The 16186-nt window shown below is 38.7% G+C and overlaps 1 protein-coding gene across 3 annotated transcripts in view; it reads right to left on the bottom strand.

Moving 5' to 3' along the window:
- The window catches only part of AQP9 (aquaporin 9), a 688967-nt gene that overhangs the window by 300695 nt on the left and 372086 nt on the right, over positions 1 to 16186 (bottom strand). The window lies entirely within an intron of this gene.

The following is a 16186-nucleotide window of genomic DNA, read 5'->3' on the forward strand; positions in this document are numbered from 1 at the left end:
GAAGAGTCTTCATGGGTTCTGTTCAAGCAGCTTTATTATATTCAAACATATCACAATAGAAGTTTACTGACTTTAACTTAAGTAGCTTATATACAAACTAACTACTGCAATCATACATGCTTACTCTCTGGCTGCACTCTCAAAATGGCACTGGTAATCGCATGTGCCTGGTATTTATATGTGCATGTTCAGTCCTTGATATGCTTCTTAAAGATACAGCACATACACTCTGATCTACAATGCCCTTCTAGCCTACCAATATACCAAAACAGTCATTCACATAATGTGTCCAAGTTGTTTTTAAAAATATCTAAATTAATATTTGCTTTAATATACTTTAGCAATGTATTCCATGCATCAGCTACTTTCTCAGGGAATAAATGAGTACATTTCCCATTCCTATATAATCTTCTACCTAGGTTTTCTGATATTTCTCTACTACTCTTTGATAACTTCAATCATTCCTAGAGGTAATTGTCTCTAAATGCTCTATATTCCTTGTGACATTCCTTCACTGGGCCAGCGATCAGGGAGCCTGAAACCTCACCACTGACACTGGAGAGGGATGTTCACTTGGAATACAAATGGATAGACATAGTATTTCCAAATGCAGTTCTCTGTACCAAGTACAATTTTGCTTAAGAGCACACAGGGAATGCAGTCGGGCTGGTGTCTGGATTTCTTTATATCTGTCTCTCTCCAGGGCCCCAGTAAAACTCGCCACTGCTACAGCTATAGGGTTAGGTCCTCAGCTGAGTGTCCAAGCCAAGTTCTCCAGCACTCTATTTGTTATCAATGCTTTGTGTCCCTGCTTCAAGTAGCTGACACACATACTGTGAGATTTGATTTTTCACACAGATGTTGTATCCGAGAAAGGCTGGCACATATTTACCTGCTGTGCCCCTTTATGCCCAGAGTATAATGTAATTATCACTGTCACAAGACACTCCAAAATCAGCCACTCTGATGCCATTAACCAAGAGCATCCAATTATACTGTGTAATATTAATAATAATAGAAATGGTAGTAGTTGATCAAGACAGCTAGGCATTCAGGAGTGTCTCACACAGTGTCACCAAATAAGTACATGTCACCAAATAAGTACAAGCACTCTCAATGGTTAAATACTTTCTACAAGGACCAGCCACAATAAAAGTTTTAAGTATATTTAATAATAAATAATAAAAGAACATGGAAATACTGAATATATATTTACAGTAAACCACAGAGTTCAAATCACAGTAAATATTGAAAATAACATTGATGGACAGACTCAGACAAGAAAGAAAAAACATATCTAAACTAAGCTTCACTATATTTTCCTGGCTGAATCTAGGAGAATTACTATTTTCCACTATGTTAATAGAGCAAGGCAGATAACATGGTGAGCGGTCTTTCTTGTTGTGAGACCCAAGATAGAATACTCAATACTCAGAGATTACTCCCTGTAATATCTAAAAGTTCCAAGATGGCTTGCAGAATGACCTCATCTGCTCACCTGACTCAAGGTTGTCACACTATTCCCCTTTGAAGCCGAGACAGTAGTTTAGCATAGATGGCTACAATCTACATCTAAATGTTTATGGCAGTGTTCTGGAAACATGAAACAATTACTAGTGGCTTCCCCTGTTACTGGTGGACTCTGTTGAGGAGATTTACGCTGCCCCCCCATCAGTTCCCTTATATCCATGTGCAGCACTGGGTATACCCTTCCTGAGCAGTGACACCCTGCTTGCTAATAGATATCCCCTTTTTTTTACTCCCAGCTCATCTGCAGAGATGCATTGCTTGTTTGCCAACAAGATTCTCATATCCTCAGGCAAAGTGCTAATGGCTTGTTTCCCTCACCAAAAAGTCTGCCAGCTTTTCAAAAGAGGTGACCTGGCACCTAATTACCAACCTATGAAAATAAGTGGTCAGATCATCAATATAATCACATACACTTTCATCTGCCTTGCGTCTATGTTCACAAAATGTTTTCCTGTATGCTTCGGGAGTTAACTTAAAACATTCTAATAAACAGATTTTAGCTTTCTCATAATCTAAACAATCAGTGTCAGACAATTTGGAAACAACAGTTATAGCTTTACCATGGAGTAAGAGGGTGAGGAACTGTACCCACAGCTCTCAGTGAACATTATACTGTTTACATACGCTTTCAAATATATGAAAAAAACTATCAAAATGATCATCTTCTTGGCACTGAGGAAGATGTTTACTGACCTTTATTGTTTCTGGGCTATGGTTACTCCCTTCCCCATTACCTCCATTACCTTGGCAAACAGTCAGCATTTCCTTTTCATGTTACCTCTTGTCTTTCACTCTCTTCAGCCTCCAGATGTCTCATCCTCTCTGCTGATTCTAATTCCATCTGTTTTGCCTGCTACAGTCTCTCTGTTGATTCTAATTCCATATATTTGGCCTCCAGTTGAAGTCTCTAACTCCAGGCAGATTTTTAAATCCTCTGAAGAAAAGGTGAACTGTCTTGTTTATGAGAGCTGTATATTCCTAGTGCTAGAACCAGTTGTCTTCCTGGTTACTGGTCTGTGCTGCAGCTATGATTAAGGCTGCAATGATTTCCTCTTTAGTCAGGATGGCATGTACCAATCATTTGGCTTGGTACATCTCAGCCAACTGGTTCCTTGTCAGATTGCCGTAATCATCTGTTGACATGTTTGCCTGCACTCTCTGACTAAACTAAGTTAAGAAAAAGTAACTAGATAAAACTATTGTGATATTAAACTCTGAATGTCTACTTTGTGGCTGCTTAGAGTACAAACAGCTTCTTTAGTGACAACTGCTTACAGGCTACAGAAATTCAGTATCTGCACCACTCCTTACCAATATGTGAGGTTCCCTGACTTGGCCAGTAATCAAGGAGCTTGAATCCTCCACACTGACATAGGAGTGGGATGTTCACTTGGAATGCAAATGGATACACACAGTATTTCCAGATGCAGCTCTCGGTACCAAGTACAATTTCCCTTAAGAGCACACAGGGAATGTAGTCAGCCTGGGGTCTGGATTTCTTTATATCTGTTTCCCTCCTGGGCCCCAATAAGACTCCCCACTGGTACACCTGTAGCATTAGGTCTTCAGCCAAGTGTCCAAGCCAAGTCCTCCAGCACCCTCTCTGTGACCAGTGGCTTGTGTCCCTGCTCCAAGTAGATGACACACACACACACACACACACACACACACACACACACACACACACACACACACACACACACACACACACACACACACACACACAGACACCTACACCTGGGAAAGGCTGGCACAGATTTACCTGCTGTACCCCCTTATGCCCAGAGTATGAGGTAGCTATCACTGTCACCAAACACTCCAAAACCAGCCACTCTGAGGCCCTTAACAAAGAGTGTCCAATTATACTGTGTAATATTAATACTAATATAAATGGTAGTATTTGACCAAGACAGCTATGCCTTTAGGAGTGACCCACACAATGTCACCAAATAAATATAAGCACTCTCAAAGGTTAAATACTTTCTACAAGGACTAGTCACAATAAAAGTGTTAAATATATTTAATAATAAATAATAAAAGAACATGAAAATACTGAATATATATTTAAAGTAAACCACAAAGTTCAAATCACAAGAAATATTGAAAATAACATTGATGGACAGACTCAGAAAAATAAAGAAAAACAATTATCTAAACTAGTCTTCACTGTATTTTCCTCACTGAATCTAGGAGAATTGCTATTCTCTACTTAATAGAGTAAGGCAGATGATGTCATGAATGTTCTTTCTTGTTTTCAGGCTTAGACACAATACTCAATACTTAGAGATTACTCCCTGCAACATTCATCATCCTCTTTTGGCTGTTCCCATTAGGGGTCACCACAGCTGATCACCTGTTTCCATTTCTTCCTGTCCTCTGCATCTTGCTCTGTCACACTAACCACCTGCATGTCCTCTCTCACCACATCTATAAACCTTATCTTAGACCTTCCTCTTTTCCTGTTACCTGGTAGCTTCATCCTTAGCATCTTTTTTCCCAATATACTCAGCATCCCTCCTCAGCACATGTCCAAACCACCATAATCTTGCCTCTCTGGCTTTGTCTCCAAACCTTACAACCTGGGCTGACCCTCTAATATACTTATTCCTAATCCTGTCCACCCTCGTCACACCCAGTGCAAATCTTAACATCTTTAACTCTGCCACATCCAGCTCAAACTCCTGCCTTTTTGTCAATGCCACCGTCTCCAACCCATATAACATAGCTGGTCTCACTACCCTCTTGTAGACCTTCCTTTTCACTCTTACAGGTACTCGTCTGTCACAAATCACTCCTGACACTCTTCTCCACCTACTTCATCCTGTCTGTACTCTCTTCTTCACCTCTCTTCCACAATCACTGTTACTCTGAACTATTGGCCCCAAGTATTTAAACTCATTCACCTTTGCCACATCTACTCCTTGCATCCTCACCATTCCTCTATCTTCCCTCTCATTCACACACATATATTCTGCCTTAGTCCTGCTGACCTTCATTCTTCTTTTCTCTAGAGCATATCTCCATCTCTCCAGGGTGTCCTCCACTTGTTCCCTACTCTCACTACAGATCACAATGTCATCTGCAAACATCATAGTCCATGGGGACTCCTGTCTGATCTCGTCTGTCAACCTGTCCATCACCATTGCAAATAAGAAAGGGCTCAGAGCTGATCCTTGATGTAACCCCATCTCCACTTTAAACGCATCCGTCACTCCCACCGCAGACCTCACTGGTGTCACACTACCCTCGTGCATATCCTGTACCACTCTTACATACTTCTCTGACACTCCTGACTTCCTCATACAATACCACTACTCCTCTCTATGCACCCTGTCATATGCTTTCTCTAAGTCTTCAAAAACACAATGTAACTCCTTCTGACATTCTCTGTACTTCTCCATCAACACTCTCAGAGCAAACATCGCATCTGTAGTGCTCTTTCCCGGCATGAAACCATACTGCAGTTCACTAATCATCACATCCCTTCTTAACCTAGCTTCCACTACTCTTTCCCATAACTTCATGCTGTGACTGATCAATTTAATCCATCTGTAGTTACTACAGCTCTGCACATCACCCTTATTCTTAAAAATCGGTACCAAAACACTTTTTCACCATTCCTCAGGCATCCTCTCACTTTCTAAGATTTCATTAAACAATCTGGTTAAAAGCTCCACTGCTATTTCACATAAACACCTCCATGCTTCCACAGGTATGTTATCTGGACCAACAGCCTTTCCATTCTTCATCCTCTTCATAGCTATCCTTACTTCCTCCTTGCTAATCCATTGCACTTCATGATTCACTATCCCTACATCATCCAACCTTCTCTCCCTCTCATTCTCTTCATTCATCAACCCCTCAAAGTACTCTTTCCATCTCCTCAACACACTCTCCTCGCTTGTGAGTATGTTTCCCTCATTATCCTTTATCACTTTTACCTGCTGCAGATCTTTCCTAGCTCGGTCCCTCTGTCTAGCCAATCAGTACAGGTCCTTTGCTCCCTCCTTAGTGTCCAACCTTTCATACAACTCTTCATATTTATTTATTTTATTTTATTTTATTTTACATTTGTTAACCGGGCTAGTCTAACTGGATATATTTCCATTTTCAGTAGAGGCCCGGGGAGAAAAGCTCCACATGTAGACAGGACGGATACAACAAAACAAAAAATACAAAATAACAGATTAACAACAGATTAAAAAAGAGGTAGGTCTTTCACTCAAGACAAGAAAGATTAATTATATTTTAAAGGTATAAACCACATGTTCAACATAATTTCATCTTTGGAATCAATTAGAGAAAGCATGAAACCAAGGAAAAGAGAGAGCAATAATCGCAAGAAGGTACAGATTAGAAGAGATATGTATTGCCAGAAAGAGAGAGACAAATAGCCATGAGGAGGAGAAAGAACCAAGAAAATTTTAATCAGGCTTAGAGCAGGAACATATCCAGTGGTTTTTAAGGTGGACTCTTAGTTTTTGTTTAAACAGAGCAGTAGATGCAATTGAAGTAAGTTCGGGAGGAAGTTTATTCCAGTGTTTCCCAACGGCATTTGAGAAAAGGGAATCACCAGCAAGGTTATTAGATTTGGTTAAGGTAACTAGCAGTTTGCTAGAAGAGCGGAGTGAGTTCAGGTTTGAGTAGGGGCTTAAGAGGTTAGAAAGAGCAGGTGTATTAAGAGGTTGGTAAAAGGCTCTTTGGACAAACATAAGTTGGGATAGAAGCAACATGTTTGTCAGTTCAAGCCAGTTAAGTTGTTGCAGATTCTGACAATGGTGGGTTCTAAATTGTTTTCCAGTAACAAATCTAGCTATGTTATTGTAAGTGGTAGACAGTTTAGACAGGTTGTTTTTCTTGAGATTGGTGTAGATATGTGAGGCATAGAGAAGTGTGGAAATAAGATGTGAGTGGGCAAGATTCACTTTTGCTGGGAAGGTTAAAAAAGTTTTGATTCTAAATAGAGAGCCAAGTTTCCTGTTTACAGATTTAATGGTATTATTGATATGAAAGTCGAAGGAGAGATTGTTATCAATCGTGACACCTAGCAATTTGGTAGTAGAGTCAGGTGATATAATGGTTCCATTATTTGACACAATGGAGAAGTCAAATGTAGGGGATCTGGTAGTAGGTTTAAAGAGTAGTAGATTGGTCTTTTTGCTTTAGGAGTAGACAGCGTTTTAGGAACCAAGTTTCGACTTTAGAAAATACAGCTTGAGTGTTAGTTTGAAGTTCAGAAATGGATTTAGCAGAGCAAATAAGTGTGGAGTCATCAGCATATTGAATGCAAGTAGCCTGTGGAATGGCTAATTGTAAGTCATTTATAAAGAGGGAGAAAAGAAGTGGTCCAAGAATAGAGCCTTGGGGGACTCCAAGTGAGATTGGTAGAAGAGATGAGAGTTTGTTATCCCAGAGGACAGCCTGTTTCCTGTTAGTGAGATATGAACTGAACCAGTGGATAGCCTCAGGTCCTAAGGAAAGAGATTCGAGAATCTTTAATAGGAGAGAGTGGTTAACCATGTCAAAGGCTTTGGACAGGTCAATGAAGAGAGCAGAAGACAGGATATTATTGTTGCGATTATTGTTAATAATATCTGTAAATGAGAGCAGAGCAGTAGTTGTGCTATGATAGGGCCTAAAGCCATGTTGACAGTTTGTCAGAATTTTATTTTGTATAAGGTGATTCATTAACTGATGGTGGACACATTTTTCCATTATTTTAGCGAGTGGGGACAATAGGGCTATGGGCCTGTAGTTAGAATGTTCAAAGGAGTTTCCTCCTTCCATACATCAGGGATGGTTTCTTCATTTATGGTCCTATTAATGAGAATTGATATGGGATAAGCTATTTCAGAGGCTGCTTTTTGAAGGAATTCAGAAGGAAGCTGGTCAGCTGAGGGGGTGCAAGGTTTAAGTTTGAGAATGCATCTCTGTATAAAGGTAGTGGAGATGGGTTGAAGCCTAAAGGTCGGTAGTTTGGAGGATGCATGGTCATGGATGCTAGTATTGTCACAGGAGAGATGGGAGGCCAAGGAATTAATAGTATTAATGAAAAATGAGTTGAAAGTGTTGGCAGTATCAAGGGGAGAAATTTTATCAGACCCAGAAGGGGGGGGGGGTGGTAGTCTGTCCAGGGTGAAGAAGTCTATTTAGGGTTGACCAGAATTTTTGAGGGTTATTGTGATTCACTTGCTGAAGATTGCTATAATAGTTCCTTTTGTCAGAGAGGATTGCTTTTTTGGTATTGTATCTCAGATGCCTGAAAGTCTGTTGGTCTATGGGAGATTTGCTAATTCGCCATTTTAACCAAGATTTGTTTCTAAGTGACATTTTTTGTCTAGTCTCTTTTGTTAGCCAGGGGGCTGGCTTAGCCTTAATTCTAATAGAACGTTTTGGTGCATGATAATCTAGAATAGTTAGGAATGTGTTGTTAAAGTAATTAACAGCTTCTTGCAGAGGAAGTGTTTTTAGTGGGTTCCAGTTACAAGCCTTTAGTTCAGTTTTAAATTGGGTAGGGTTAAAGCTTTTGAGGTTACGTAGGGTCCTATATAAAGGAGAGTAGTTAGAGGTATTTTTTTGTCTTATAATATAGGTTAGGTTGTGGTCACTAATGTCATCAGGTAGCGTTCCAGACTGATATTTAACTAGAGGTTTGTTTACCAAAATCCAATCAAGAATACTTTCTTTGTTATTAGTTTTGTTAATCCTAGTAGTGGTGTTAATTGTTTGAGTGAAGCCGTGGAGATTAATATGAGATGCTGGGTTTTTAGTGGATATTGAGGACCAGTCTAAGTTGAGGTCCCCTAGTATTATGATTTCTTGTGGGTAGGTGGATGAGGCCCAACTGAGGATATTTTCTATGGTAGTAGAGTTATTTCCAGGGGGTAGATATATACAGATGATATAGATAGATATGCTTTATCCTTAGCCTTTGCCACCTCTCTCTTTGCCATGCACCTCATCTCCTTATACTTCTGTCTACTTTCTTCATCTCTCTGACAATCCCACTTCTTCTTTGCCAACCTCTTTGCCTGTATACTCTTCTGTACTTCCTCATTCCACCACCAAGTCTCCCTGTAACATTAATATCTAAATTTTTCAAGATAAGATGGAAAGAGTACTTTGAGGGGTTGATGAATGAGGAGAACACATCACTGTGAATCTCTCCACAAACTAAACTGACTAGAACTACCAAAATACCTATCCTACATTCAGCTCACCTATGCCCATAAACTCATCTTCCAGCCTTCCCTCTGTCCTTCCCTCACCACTACCTTTAAAATGCACCACACACAAAGAATTCTCAGATCTAATAATCAAAACCTTATAGAAGTTTACCGACCACTCCACCCCCCAGGACAATACCTCCTGTCACACTCTTTAACTCGCTTATGGAACTCCCTTCCCCCCTCCATTCGTACCACTACTAGCCTCCAATCCTTTAAAAAATCACTCCACTCTCATCTAACTTCCACATGGGAATGCTCCTGCTCCCATCCCTCATAACCAACACTCTACTTCATTCACCCTCTCCCTTCCTTTCTCAAATTCCAGATAACAAATTCTTGCCTGCCTCTAGTACCTAGTAACTCCCGATCCTACTCCATCTAACTACCTATCCTCATTCCAACTGGAAAAAAAAAAAAAAAAAAAAAAAATTGATATCATTTCCTTTGATTGAAATACTTTTCATCAGTCTGTTTACCTCTGTAATGAACCTGCAGTCTGTGTGTGTGTATATTAAGCATAGTTTGTTTACCTCTGTAATCTACATGCAATCTGTGTGTATATTAATCTTTGTGTAATATGTATTTAGGAGCTTTTCTTCCCAGGACTCCATTGAAAATGGGTTCATTAGGCCCAATGGACTATCCTGGTTAAACAACTGCAAATAAATAAATAATAAATAAATAAAATAGCTGACAGAATGACCTCATCTGGTCACCTGATTCTAGATTCTCACACTATCTCCTTTGAAGCTGAGACAGGAGTTTAGAATAGATGGCTACAACACACATCTAAATGTTTATGGCAGTGCACTGGAGACATAAAACAATTACAGTACTTCTCCTCTTTTTAACAGAGACCATTAAACAATGGCCTCTCCCAGACCTACTGACTCTAGTTCCATTCAGTACAGTAGGATGCCATTTTAATAGTTTAACAGCTCATTTACATTTCCTTTATTTTTCTTAAAGTAAGCTAGCTGGTTAACCTCTGCTATGGAAACTCACTATGATACATTTTTAATACTAGCAAATTTACAAACATATTTTGATTTTCAAATGCCATACAGTCATAGGTTCATAGGTTCATAGGTTGGTACTAGGCTATCAGCCCTAGGGCCTATACAAGCCTAGCCATAACAATTCCCTGGCTATTTCTTCCCACATTATTTACTTTCCTGGACCCCTGGGGTGAATTTCCTTTTTCCCATCCAATCGTCAAGGTTCCTCTTGAAGAGGTCCAAAGAGGCACTCTGCTTGACATGTATGGGCAATCTATTCCAGAGTCTGGGGAGTCTCTGGGTCAGGAACCTATCCCTCCAGCATGTTTTGTTTATTGTGATGACAAGGTTTAGATCCCTGGAGCGTGTAGCTCTGAGGGATTGGGTTTTGTTTAAGTGTAGCATGTCCAACAGATCTGGGTTTGACATGGCCTTGTATGTTAAGCAGAGATCGCCTCTGAGTAGACAATATGCGACACAGTATAGCTGGAGTTTTTTAAGGCGGTCAGCGTAGGGCATCTGCTTTAGGCCTGTGATTCTTTTAGTGAGGTATTTCTGAGGCCTTTCCAGTTGTTGCAGATGTCTTGAGAGGTACATACCAAATGGGGCATTGTATTCTATAATGGGTCTAATGAGGGATGAGTACAGTGGGACAATGACCTCCTTTTTTCTGGATGAAAAGCCCTTCGTGATGAATACATTTGTAGCACAAGCACATTCTTTGCAAAACTCCAGCTAGCTATGGTGGCATTAGACCATATCATCACATCCCTGAAAATGCCTTCCTTAAATATCTGTATGAGATACTGTACATGTTCAGATATTTTACTCTTTCACATGTTTTCCAGTTTACTAGTGTGTTTTCTTATAAGGTTCCATATAGTTAATCCATATTCTAGTTTGAGTCTAATGTAACTTGCAAACAATAATTTCATAACTTCTGATTGTCTAGACTTTATAAATCTTTCTATATAGCATATAGTTTTATAGTTATCACTGGCCAATTGGGTGAAATGCTAATGCAAAGCTGGATCCACCCATATACCCAGGTCCCTAAATGAATCTATAGTTTCAATCATTGAGTACTGTAATAAATATTCACCCTTCAGTCTATGTCTCCCACCTGTCACATAAGTAAATACAAGTCTTGTTGCCCTTGTGAGCCATTTTAAGTCTAGCCAATTTCCCTTTTTGTGATCAAAATAACCTATCCCTTTTGGCTACAGATTGGCCTTACTTACCCATCCCATGGTTGATAATTATACATTATTCATGATGAGAATAACTGGGATCATACCATAGATAATTTGAGGGGACACATGCATGGGATCTGCATTTGCCCATTAGTAGTACAGGGGATAGTCTTGGGGTATATTTTCTGTTCCCCATCCATATATCTAAGTTGTGCTTTAAATATGGACAGGGATGAACTTTATCTTAGGTGGATGGGCAGTCTATTCCATAGCAGTGATACCCTCTGTGTGATATACCTGTCCCTCCAACCCATTCTGTTGATGTTACAGATGAGATTTAGATCTCTAGACCAAGTAATTCTGATGACATTTCACATGCAGTAAGTCCATCAGTAATAGGTCAGAGGATGTCTTGTATACTAGGTCACTCTTAACAGTCTGTAGGATACTGAGTATAGTGACATGGCTTTGGATTGGTCTATGTAGGATGTGGTGTTCAGGCCTTGTATCCTTTTAGTAAGATATCTCTGTGGGCATTTTAATTGTTGCATGTGTGTGGACAGATACATACCATAGGGGGCATTAAACTGAAATCTGGCATAATGAGGGCTGAGTAAAGGGGGCAATGACATCCCTAGATTTAGACACAATCCCTTTGTTTATAAGCTGTACAATATTGAAGGACTTTCTTACAATAGTCACATGTTGGTCAAAGGTTAGGTCACTGTCAATATAAGTTCACACATCCCAAACAACTGGGTCAAATCTTAGGGGCAATATTATCAATATGGTAGTTTTTTGGGATATAATAATGCATTTTTGGCATTTAGTTTCAGTCCATGATTTTGGCACTAGTTATTTATTTGAGGCAAACCTTTCTGCATGATCGCTAAGCCATTTGGGGATTTAATGACTGCTCCTAGCTTGTCATGATCTGCAAACTTAGTCAGCCAGAGCCCTTTGGTATTGGGTTTTCCTTCAGAAAAATTGATGACAAACAGGACAGGTTTTATTTTTAGATGCATTTGTCAGCATATTATTCTCCTGTGCCTGAAACGTTTTTAAGTCATGTTGTTTTGCAGACATGCCCCGGCTGTATGCAATCAGGTTACTCATTTTCAAGTCATATACATACAGACTTTTGAAAAACCTGAGATGAAAAAAAAATAGATCTGATAGATACAACCTAAACAAGTATGGGCATAGAAAAGAACCCTGTCGGACACCCTGACTGTAGCCTAGAATTACACCTGTCCAATTACTGTGTGAAGCTTGCCATGTCCTATTTCTAAAACATGCAGCAATCCACCCTATTAAAATTACAGGAATACCTAATACCTAGTTTTTCTAATTTATTGATCAGTGTTTTATGGATGATCCTATCAAAAGCTGAAGTTAATTCTATACATAATACATCACAGCATAAAGTTTAATTTATAGTTGTCATTATATTATTATAGAACATTATGTTCCATGTGGTTATAATTCTGTTTTCAACATATGTATGCTGATATACAGTTTCAAGTCCCAAACCTTCCAATTCTGGCAATAATTTATCAAAAATAACCTTATGCAATGAAATGTGTGAGTCTGTATGACTCTGGATTGGCCTGTTTTCCTTTTCCATAATGATGGGTATAATGAGTTAATGCCTCCAGTCTTGAGGAATTCCCTCATACTTAAATGAACCAGTTAATAACATATATAATGGTACTGCAAGCTCATGATGTGTTCTCAGGTCAATATTACTAATTCTGTCTTCTCTCTGTGTTTTTCTTTGGGTCCAGTTTACATAGTTCTTTGTCAACAGAACTTATTTATTTAGTTATTTATTTATTACGTTTGCTGACTGGGAAAGACTGCTTGGGCACAGAGTCCCATTTTCAGAGGCGGTCCAGGGAAAAAAAACTTCCAAATGATACACATTAAGTTTAGTTCACTAAGAATTTTGTCATTGTTTATTAGCCTACGATCACTACTTCTGACTCAATATTGCAGGAGCTCTGCCACGAGGCCCTACACCTATAACTTTACTCAGAATTTTGCCATTGTTTAATAGCCTGCGATCACTACATCTGACCTCAATATTGCAGGAGCTCTGCCACAAAGCTCTACACCTACAAGTTTACCAAGCATTTTGTCATTGTTTAATGTAGGCATATTTATCATGAAGAACCTTGCTGTGCATTAACTTTAATCGGTTACATACATGCCTGCTGTGTGACTGAAAGTTGACCGCTGCCCCCTTTAGCGTGATCAGTAGACTATATTGCATATACCAATTAACCAGTTATTTAGTCTCAGGAAATGACAGACAACCTGTTTTACTTGCATCTCTTTTTTAATTGCTTTGTTCTGGCCATAAACTAGTTGCTCTTGGTTATAAATTGACCTGAGGGAAGGTGCAACAAATGTTGGAAGTATAAGAAATAAAACCACTGAACCAGATGGCTGGATTACCCAGCATAAGCCTGATATTCTTCTCACTATAACTGAAGCGTGGCTTAAACCCAACATAAATGACTCTGAAGTTATACCTCCTGGGTATAATATTATCCATAATGACCATATAAAAAGGAAAGGTGGTGGTATTGCTTTAATTTTTCCCAGTACTTACCACATTTCCCCTTACAGCAAACCAACACCAAAATTCAGTTCAGCAGACCCTATTATTGCTTTCTTCAAAATAAACAGTTACAAACATATATTTATTACTGTCCTTTGTATCCCTCCTGGCGACAATACAGCTTTACTGGAAGATATTCTACATTGGATATCCATAACATTTCCACAAGAAAAAATATTACTAGGTGATGTGAATGTCAGTCGGGCGGACATAAACTCTAACTCCCCTACATCTACCATGAACTTATATGGTTTCATGCAACTAATTTATAGCTCGACACATTATTGCATGATATTAAGTTCTCTATTAGGTTAGATTCTAGTATCAGACCCTAGCAAATACTCTACCTTAGGTACAATGTCAGCCTATCTCAGTGATCATCTCTCAATCTATATGACTAGACATGTCACACATCCAGTTAAACATCATATTTATAAAACAAAATGTGTAACCTTTCCAAGTTTAACCTAGAAATCTTCATTACTACACTGTCACCTGTTACCTGCAACTTCCTAAAAATCTTGCCCTTAGACGATGCTGTAATTCATAGGTTCATAGATTAGTACTAAGCTAACTGCCCTTGCAAGCCATTTTAAGCCTAGCCAATTATCTCTTGTGAGACTCGAACCCTGCACCTTGTGTTTGTAAGGCAAACACCTTAACCATTAGGCCACCCAATACAACTTTACTAAATATCGAAAATAGTCTTGCACATCCTAGAAGGAACAGACTGAAAACAAATAACGCAATCTGGCTATCCAAAAAGAGTAGAATGTTATACATACCTCTCAAATGTCTAAATTTTCACAGAATGTCCAGATTTTTGGCTCATATTTTTGGTTTGTTCCTCATAAAATGTTGGTTTTCTGGCAAATTATTGGCAAGTCAGTGAGGATTGAAGCCAGAAAATAATGACACGAGTTTCAGTCTCAGATTTTATACCCTTCAGAAAATTCAAATGCAAAACCTGTTATTCTATCAACTTTCCAGGTTTGAAGGAGCAATATTTAAAAATTGCCCCTATTTTTCAGCTTTGTCCCCTCATTATTTATGGCTTTGTTCAGATTTCTTGCTCTAAGAGGTTGAGAGCTATGAATGCTAATGCAGGATAGCGAAGAAGCAGGGAAAGAATGGCAAACGTAAAACACCCGAATATCTTGAAAACCTGAGAATCCATGCTTTGTAATTGTACTAAAAAGCAAATAAACAAAGGCAAAAAACTATATTATAATAACTTTCAGAATATTTACTAAACACATCCCTAAAGAATTTGGATATCCATTAAAGAAATCTTACATCCTGGGCAAAAATTCATCCCAAAACCCTCTCCCAATAACTCGCCACTTGAAACTGTAATACAGTTCAACTCTTACTTTATAGATAGTATAGTATCTCTAACCAACGATTCCTCAGCATATAATCACAATCCTGCCCAACCGCCACACATCACCACATTCAGTTTCACCTTCAAACCCATGCCCACTGCCCACATTTAAAATACAAGTACCCTTAAACAAACTTAAATCATGCTGTTCTTCAGCTGTTTACCTTCCAAGTGAGTACCTAAAAGTAGGAGCCAATAGCATTGCCTATCCTGTCTCAATCCTTATAAACAGGTCATTTCGGGAATCCCACATATCTTCTCTCTGGAAAAAGTTACACATTATCCCTCTGCACAAAGGAGGAAATTCAACAGATATTAATAACTTTAGACCTATAACAATCTTATCTCCCCTCACCAAAATACTTGAAAAAATATATTTAAAAGCAATTACTAGACTATTCCTGCAGGAAAAACTCATATCCCCTATATAACATGGCTTCCATCCTTCCCATAGTTCTAGCACTGCCCTTCTAACCTATATAGATACTGTCAATAAGCCTATAGTTTAAGGTACAGTTTACTGCCTTCAGAGTTGTTTAGTTTGTATTTTAATGCATTTTAAATGTATAATTCACAACTTGTATTGAATGTTTTCGGTTAATGCATTCATAAGTGCTGTCTCAATTAAAATAAAACAGGTTTTAATATCAGTACTGTGACTCTAAAGTGCTAGCTATTGCAATGTGTTAGCATGGTCCAGATGATATTATTCTGCTGTCCTGATTATCAGACGAGTATATATACTTTTCTGATTTATTAACACTGCACTTCTCTAATCTATGTGCCTAGTAATGGCTCTTTGATTCGAATACTCTGTTTTATTCACCATTGCAGTCTACAGTGACCTATTACTATTTCCATGATCTATGGCTGAAGGTAGTCAATTATTAGCATTTTAGTCTGTCCATGCAGTAGTAATGAGATAGCTGGGATATCTGGGTTTGTATATGACCTGCATTAACACGTGCATGTTTTCAGCTACATGGTAACAGTTCTTACTGCCTGCATTGAATGCTTCATCTTGTCTAGCTAGGAATGGTCTCAAACTGTTTCAATGAGGTCCTAAACATCATTATACTTATGTTAGTGTAATCCCTGTGCTCTGCTGTTATTGTATACCTGTTTTTTGCTGGGATTTTGTTACATCTGTTTCTTTTTATTGTATACCTGTTTTTTTTTTTTTGCTGGGATTTTGTTACATCTGTTTCTTTTTATTGTATACCTGT

Source organism: Protopterus annectens, chromosome 7.part1 (assembly GCF_019279795.1).
Source record: "Protopterus annectens isolate FY-2018-M chromosome 7.part1, PAN1.0, whole genome shotgun sequence".
Classification (NCBI taxonomy): domain Eukaryota; kingdom Metazoa; phylum Chordata; order Ceratodontiformes; family Protopteridae; genus Protopterus; species Protopterus annectens.